This window comes from Pseudophryne corroboree, chromosome 3 (assembly GCF_028390025.1).
Source record: "Pseudophryne corroboree isolate aPseCor3 chromosome 3, aPseCor3.hap2, whole genome shotgun sequence".
In the NCBI taxonomy this organism is placed as follows: domain Eukaryota; kingdom Metazoa; phylum Chordata; class Amphibia; order Anura; family Myobatrachidae; genus Pseudophryne; species Pseudophryne corroboree.
In genome coordinates this window covers 766,591,366-766,600,537 of record NC_086446.1, presented here as the reverse complement: position 1 = coordinate 766,600,537, position 9,172 = coordinate 766,591,366, and positions in this window count along the sequence as shown.

Here is a 9,172-nt window from a genome sequence, read left to right as displayed (position 1 = left end):
CCAAGGTCGGGTCCTGCGGTCGATCCCTCTGGAGCTAATGGTGTCCAGTAGCCTAAGAAGCCCAAACTACCACCTGTTAGGTAGGTTCGCTTCTTCTCCCCTTAGTCCCTCGCTGCAGTGAGTCTGTTGCCAGCAGATCTCACTGTAAAATAAAAAACCTAAATATACTTTCTTTCTAGGAGCTCAGGAGAGCCCCTAGTGTGCATCCAGCTCAGCCGGGCACAAGAATCTAACTGAAGTCTGGAGGAGGGTCATAGTGGGAGGAGCCAGTGCACACCAGTTAGACCTAAAGCTTTCTTTATAGTTGTGCCCAGTCTCCTGCGGAGCCGCTATTCCCCATGGTCCTTACGGAGTCCCAGCATCCACTTAGGACGTCAGAGAAAAGCTGCTGCGGCCACCGGCATAGATGTGTATGAAAGCGGCGCAGCGGAAGGCTTTCATAGCCCTCCCTGCGCCACATATTCTCTGAGCCGCGGAGCCTCCTCTGCGCGTGATGTCACAGAAGTGCCTCCCCACCACAGCCACGCCCAGAGGCCCTGACTCCGCAACACAGCACCTGGCCTGCCAGCCTGGAAGCCCCGAGATGGCTAATGTAACAGATAGAGTGGGTGATATCGCGGAGGGTAATGTCTGGATGCTGAATCAATGTAAAAGGTGACGGTGCTGTGCAGTGCAGTGGGTGTGCAGTGTCACTGACACTGCACAGCACTCTCACCTTTTACATTGATTCAGCGAGTCAGTCAGTTCTGCCAGCCAGTCACTATTGTTAGCGCCGGTGTCCCAACGCGTCTCATTACAGGGAAGTAGACGCACTAAATAAACTATACCTCCCAGCAGCCCTTAACGCCAAGGCATTCCGGCCCTAAGGGCTGCTGGGAGCTGTAGTTTATTGAGTGCATCTTCTTCCTTGTAATGTGGCGCGTTGGGACACCGGCGCTAACAATAGTGACTGGCTGCTTGGCTGCTGTGCGAGTCTCCGGGGAGCCACTGCCAAACGGAGGACAGCAGCTTAGCTGCTTCCAGGAGGAGAAGCATTACTCGCCCCTCCCCCACCCGCAGTACCTCCGGGCCCCCCTCCTCCCCGCCGCACCCCCCACACACACACACACACCCGCGGCGCACCAGCAGTGGCTCTGGACCCCCACCCATGCACTCGCCCCTCCTCCACCCATGGTACCACCGCACCAGCTCCTCCCCCACCCGCCGCCACCCGCTGCACCCCCGGACCCCCTTCCACGTCTCCCCCGCACCCGCCACTCCCCCAACCACAGCACCTACTAGGTAATTCATCAGGCCCTGCGTGCACTGTTCACACCGTTGCAAGGGGCTATGACCCCTTAACCATCGCACACCCTTTGTCCGTGCAATATTTAACCACTCACACAATTATGATTGGAGGTAATACTCCATATAATACAAATATTGCACGCCACAAGGGCTTGCAAGGGTTAAGGGGGCTTAGCCGCTTACGACGGTGTGAAGAGCGCCCGTAGGGCGCAATGAATCACCTAATATTTAATATAAATAACAAAATAAGTGGTTAGGATAAGGTTAAACATCCCATAATACAATACACATACATACAAAAGAACCTGTAGGAGACAGAACTGCACATTATAAGCACTCATTCTCCCACTTCATTGTAAGGCTCCTGTCTCTTCTTCCTGGCAGCTACTCTGTGGTCCAGTGCGGTGACTGAGGTCTCAGATCCACACACACACACAGCTGCAACCACTGGTCTTGTCCAGCAGTTCCGTTCTGTCCCTTAAACTGCTGATGGTGGCAGCTCAGGAAATCATATTTTCTGCAGCGGTGTACACTGGGATTCCACAGGGAATAACATTTGGGTGTAGAGTTGGATCTTGATCCGAGGCACCAACAGGCTAAAGTATTGACTGCTCCCAAGATGCACTGCACCGCCTCCTCTATATCCCGGCCTCCAGGCACTGGAGCTCAGTTTTGTTAACCGGTCCAATGCAGTAGCAGGTAAAGAGATGGTAGATGTTAGCCACATAGAACCACATTCTCACCACAGGAGAAGGTACCAGCGGCTAATGCCATACAAACCCAAAGAAGCTAAGTGCATCAGGGTGGGCGCCCTGTGGAATCCAGTGTACCTCGCAGAAAGAGATTTAACCATGGTAAGTCTTATCATAAATCTCCTTTTCTGCAGCGGGGTACACTGGTTTTCCACAGGGAATAACATCGGGGATGTCCTAAAGCAGTTCCTCAAGGGAGGGGACGCACTGTAGCGGGCAGAAGAACCTGGCGTCCAAAGGAGGCATCCTGGGAGGCAGAGGTATCAAAGGCATAGAACCTGATGAATGTGTTCACTGAGGACCACGTAGCCACCTTGCGCAATTTTTCTAGGGACGCGCAACGGCGGGCCGCCCAAGAAGGTCCAACCGACCGAGTAGAATGGGCCTTGATAGCAGCAGGAGCTGAAAGCCCAGCCTGCGCATAAGCTTGTGCAATCACCATTCTAATCCATCTAGCCAAGGTCTGCTAATTAGCAAGCCAGCCACATTTGTGAAAACCAAAATGTAGAGGCGGTCCTTTCTACATATATACGGAGAGCCCGTACCACATCCAAAGACCGCTCTTTGGAGGATAAACCAGGAGAGATAAAGGCCCCTCCCCCCGCAAAAAAATTAAGTAAAAATAAATATAAATCTATATATATTATATATGTATATATATACATACATACATGCAGCATATGAATAAATCCTGAGGTTTCTCTGAGTTACCACCCTGAGGACTACAGCAGCCAGCCCAACTAGTCAAACGTCATCTGCTATAAAGACAGAAAAGTTATCGCCAGTGAACTAATATTTTTCTACTTCTTTTTCTTTGCACATCTATAAATCATGTGACGTTTGTATCAGGAAATAGGTTTTGTCATGCTTAAATGGAGATAAATGCAGCACTGTGGGGGCACTATGGGGGCGATGTATCAAAGCTTGGAGAGCGATAGAGTAGAGAGAGATATTGTACCTACCAATCAGCTCCTGCCATTTTTTTTAAACACAGCCTGTAAAATGACAAAAGCTGATTGGTTAGTACTTATCTCTCTCCATGCTCTGACAATTCTCCCCCGATAGGTTCAGAACACAAAACTACAGTACAATATGGCCGCAGGTCAGGTGCACAGACCCAATGTCTCACGTTATACCAATATTTATTTTCTTGGTCATGTCAGTCTAAACAAAGAGCTTTTCTCTTACGTCCTAGAGGATGCTGGGGTCCATTTTAGTACCATGGGGTATAGACGGTTCCACAGGAGCCTTTGGCACTTTAAGACTTTTCAACAGTGTGAACTGGCTCCTCCCTCTATGCCCCTCCTCCAGACCTCAGTTTAGAAAATGTGCCAAGGAGACTGGATGCACACTAGTGGAGCTCTACAGAGATTTGCTGGAAAAATACTTTCTTAGGTTTTTATTTTACAGGGAAGCTGCTGGCAACAGCTTCCCTGCTTCGTGGGACTTAGGGGGGGAAGTAGGAACCAACTTCTCAATTAGTTAATGGTTCTGCTTCCGCTGACAGGACACCATTAGCTTCTGAAGGGTACTGAACACAGCCCAAGCCTGGCCAGCGTTCACTCCCACAGCACTGCCGCCACCCCCTAACAGAGGCAGAAGTCAGAAGGCTGGTGAGTATATTACCGGAGTCCTGCAGAGAGGGGATCCTCCGGTCATCGTTGGCGACATACAGGTACACGCGCAGCGCGCGCCATGTCTCTCAGCACAATGGTGCAGAGCGCCGGGGGGGGGCACGCTCTGAGGGCATGTTTTAAAACCTTACTCTCACTGGCAAAAAGGGTACATACATGCACAGCCGCTGATGTGCCATCCCCAGCCAGTATAAATATTACATTGCTGAGGCTGAAGGGCGGGGCTTCTCCTCAGACTTACCAGAACACTCACTGGGTGCCATTTTCTCCTACAGAAACTCCAGTGTGAAGCTCCTGAACACTGTTTCTCCTCATGACAACGCTGATACAAGTACGGGGTGTTATAGAAGGGGCAGAGAGTGTTCATTATAATTAGGTCTGTGGTACTATTATTGGTATATGCGCTGTAAGTGGGTAATATTTCCACAATTCACTGTGTGTGTGTTGGCGAGGGTTCTTCCCAGGAAGATCCCATTTTAGATACACAAGAGGGTAATGTGGTGGCCCTTCCCTCTCAGAAGAAGCCGGAGTGGGTGAGAATGTTGCAAAAGAATATGTCAATGCTTGCAAAGAAATTCTCTGAGTCTGAACAACAGACTAAATATTGGAGGCAGTCTGTGGAGGATGCACTGTTTACTGACCCCTCCATATCATCCACTCAGGTCCCATCTAGTTCCCAGAAAAGGTCTCTGGCCCAGATAATGCAAGGGGACACAGACACAGATTCCGACTCTGACGTCGACACTGGGGATTTGAGAGGGGTAGACCCCAAATTAGCTAAAAGCATACAATGTATGATAGTTGCTATAAAGGAAGTGTTGGAGTTTCCTGAAACAACATTGGTCCCAGAGGAAAAGGATTATTTTAAATTAAATAAAAAGCAGGTTGTGACTTTTCCTCCTTCAGAGGATTTGAATGCGTTCTTTGAAGAATCCTGGGCTAACCCTGAGAAGAAATGTACCCTTCCCAGAAGAATACGTGTAGCGTACCCTTTCCCTAAGGAAGACAGGCACAAATGGGAGACACCCCCAATGATAGACACCTCAGTTTCTCGGCTGTCTAAGAAAATAGTTTTGCCTACCCCTGGTTCAGCCGCCTTAAAAGATCCAGCTGACCGTAAATTAGAAACAACCCTAAAATCCATATATACGGCTAACGGAACGATGCTCAGGCCCACCATTGATTGTGCGTGGGTAGGTAACGCTGTGGAAAAATGGTCCGACAACTTGCTTGTTAACATAGACACAGTTGACAGGGATGAAATAGTCCTAACTCTTGGCCATATCAAAGATGCTGCAGGTTACTTAATTGAAGCTATGAAGGATATTGGGTTGCTGAGTTCAAGATCCTCCGCTATGGCGATTTCAGCCCGCAGGGCGCTGTGGATCCGCCAATGGAATGCTGATGCGGAATAAAAAAAGAATATTGAGGCGCTTCCTTACAATGGAGAAGCTCTCTTTGGAGACAAGCTGGATGCCATGATTTCAACAACTATATCAGGCAAGTCAGCATTTCTGCCTTCCGCAGCTGCTCCACCTAGGAAAGGATTTCATTCTCATACGATGCAATCCTTTCGGCCCAACAAGTCCAAAAAGGCAAAGGGTATCCCCTTCTTCGCGGGAAGAGGTCGAGGAAGAGGTAACAAATCTACAACACCATCAGGCTCGCAGGAGCAGAAGTCAACAGCTACTTCTGCTAAAACCTCAGCATGACGCTGGGGCTCCCCTGCGGGAGTACGATCGGGTGGGGGCACGTCTAATGTCTTTCAGCCAGGACTGGGTTCACTCAGATCTGGATCCTTGGGTATTGCAGATAGTATCCCAAGGGTACAAATTGGAATTTCAGGACCTTCCCCCATGCCGATTTTTCAAATCAGACTTACCAGCTTCTGTTCAGGACAGAAAATACAGAAAATAAGATTTTACTCACCGGTAAATCTATTTCTCGTAGTCCGTAGTGGAAGCTGGGACTCCGTAAGGACCATGGGGATTAGCGGCTCCGCAGGAGACTGGGCACAACTAAAGAAAGCTTTAGGACTACCTGGTGTGCACTGGCTCCTCCCACTAAGACCCTCCTCCAGACCTCAGTTAGGACACTGTGCCCGGAAGAGCTGACACAATAAGGAAGGATTTTGAATCCCGGGTAAGACTCATACCAGCCACACCAATCACACCGTATAACTCGTGATACTATACCCAGTTAACAGTATGAAATATAACTGAGCCTCTCAACAGATGGCTCAACAATAACCCTTTAGTTAGGCAATAACTATATACAAGTATTGCAGACAATCCGCACTTGGGATGGGCGCCCAGCATCCACTACGGACTACGAGAAATAGATTTACCGGTGAGTAAAATCTTATTTTCTCTGACGTCCTAAGTGGATGCTGGGACTCCGTAAGGACCATGGGGATTATACCAAAGCTCCCAAACGGGCGGGAGAGTGCGGATGACTCTGCAGCACCGAATGAGCAAACTCTAGGTCCTCCTCAGCCAGGGTATCAAACTTGTAGACTCTTACAAAAATGTTTTAACCCGACCAAGTAACAGCTCGGCAAAGTTGTAAAGCCGAGACCCCTCGGGCAGCCGCCCAAGAAGAGCCCACTTTTCTTGTGGAATGGGCTTTTACAGAATTAGGGTGCGGCAGTCCAGCCGCAGAATGTGCAAGTTGAATCGTGCTACAGATCCAGCGAGCAATCGTCTGCTTAGAAGCAGGAGCACCCAGCTTGTTGGGTGCATACAGGAGAAATAGCGAGTCAGTTTTCCTGACTCCAGCTGTCCTGGAAACATATACTTTTCAGGGCCCTGACTACATCCAGTAACTTGGAATCCTCCAAGTCCCAAGTAGCCGCAGGCATCACAATAGGTTGGTTCACATTAAAAAATTATACCACCTTAGGAAGGAATTGGGAACGAGTCCTCAATTCCGCCTTATCCATATAAAATACAGATAAGGGCTTTTGTATGACAAAGCCGCCAATTCTGATACACGCCTGGCCGACGCTAAGGCCCACAGAATGACCACTTTCCACGTGAGGTATTATAGCTCCACGGATTTAAGTGGCTCAACCCAATGCGACTTCAGGAAATCCAACACCACGTTGAGATCCCACGGTGCCACTGGAGGCACAAACGGGGCTGAATATGCAGCACTCCCTTAACAAAAGTCTGAACTTCAGGCAGTGAAGCCAGTTCAATTTTGGAAGAAAATCGATAGAGCCAAAATCTGGACCTTAATGGAACCCAATTTTAGGCCTATAGTCACCTCTGACTGTAGGAAGTGCAGAAATCGACCTAGCTGAAATTTCTCCTTTGGGGCCTTCCTGGCCTCACAGTACGCAACATATTTCCGCCATATGCGGTGATAATGGTTTGCGTTCACTTCTTTCCTAGCTTCAAATAGCGTAGGGATAACTTCCTCCGGAATTCCCTTTTCCTTCAGGATCCGGCGTTCAACTGCCATGCCGTCAACGCAGCCGCGGTACGTCTTGGAACAGACAGGCCCCCTGCTGCAGCAGGTCCTGTCTGAGCGGCAGAGGCCATGGGTCCTCTGAGATCATTTCTTGGAGTTCTGGTTACCAAGCTCTTCTTGGCCAACCCGGAACAATGAGTATAGTTCTTACTCCTCTCCTTCTTATTATTCTCATTACCCTGGGTAAGAGAGGCAGAGAAGGGAACACATACACCGACTGGTACACCCACAGTGTTACCAGAGCGTCCACAGCTATCGCCTGAGGGTCCTTGACCTGGTGCAATATCTTTGTAACTTTTAGTTGAGGCGGGACGCCATCATGTCCACCTGTGGCCTTTCCCAACGGTGTACAATCATTTGGAAGACTTCTGGATGAAGTCCCCACTCTCCCGGGTGGAGGTTTCTTAGTTGTCCACTCCGGGAATGAACACTGCTGACAGTGCTAACACATGATTTTCCGCCCATCGGAGAATCCTTGTGGCTTCTGCCATCGCCATCCTGCTTCTCGTGCCGCCCTGTCGGTTTACATGAGCGACCGCCGTGATGTTGTCTGACTGGATCAGCACCGGCCGGTGTTGAAGCAGGGGTCTAGCCTGACTTAGGGCATTGTAAATGGCCCTCAGTTCCAGAATATTTATGTGTAGGGAAGTCTCCTGACTTTTCCATAGCCTTGGAAGTTCCTTCCCTGTGTGACTGCCCCCCAGCCTCGAAGGCTGGCATCCGTGGTCACCAGGACCCAGTCCTGTATGCCGAATCTGCGGCCCCCTAGAAGATGAGCACTCTGCAGCCACCACAACAGCGACACCCTGACCCTTGGAGACGGGGTTATCCGCCGATGCATCTGAAGATGCGACCCGGACCACTTGTCCAACAGATCCCACTGGAAAATCCTTGCATGGGACCTGGCGAATGGAATTTCTTCGTAAGAAGCTACCATCTTTCCCAGGGCTCGCGTGCATTGATGCACCGACACCTGTATACGTATTAGGAGGTCTCTGTCTAGAGACAACAACTCCTTGGACTTCTCCTCCGGGAGAAACCCTTTTTATCCTGTTCTGTGTCCAGAACCATACCCAGGAACAGTAGACGCGTCGTAGGAACCAGCTGCGACTTTGGAATATTCAGAATCCAGCCGTGCTGTTGTAGCACTTCCCGAGATAGTGCTACTCCGACGAACAACTGCTCCCTGGACCTCGCCTTTATAAGGAGATCGTCCAAGTACGGGATAATTATTTCGGCCATTACCTTGGTAAATACCTCGGTGCCGGGGACAGACCAACGGCAACGTCTGGAATTGGTAATGACAATCCTGTACCACAATATTGAGGTACTCCTGGTGAAGTGGGTAAATAGGGACATGCAGGTAATCATCCTTGATGTCCAGTGATACCATGAAATTCTCCAGGCTTGCAATAATCGCACTGAGCGATTCCATTTTGAACTTGAACCTTCGTATATAAGTGGTCAAGGCTTTCAATTTTAGAATGGGTCTCACCGAACCGTCTGGTTTCGGTACCACAACATTTTGGAATAGTAACCCCGGCCTTGTTGAAGGAGGGGTACCTTGCTTTCACCTGCTGGAAGTACAGCTTGTGAATTGCCGCCAGTACTACCTTTCTCCGAGGGCAGCCGGCAAGGCTGATGTGAGGTAGCGGCGAGGGGGAGTCGCCTCGAACTCCAGCCTGTATCCCTGTGATACTATTTGCAGAACCTAGAGATCCACCTGTGGGCAAGCCTGTGTGCAGAAAGGAAGCGCCTTTGACCCGCTTGCTTTTCTGAAGCCGAAAGGACTGTACCTGAAAATACGGTGCTTTCTTAGGCTGTGAGGAAACCTGAGGTAAAAAATTTTCTTCCCAGCTGTTGCTGTGGATACGAGGTCCCAGAGACCATCCCCAAACAATTCCTCACCCTTATAAGGCAGAATCTCCATGTGCCTTTTACAGGCAGCATCACCTGTCCACTGCCGGGTTTCTAATACCCTCCTGGCAGAATGGACATTGCATTAATTCTGGATGCCAGCCGGCA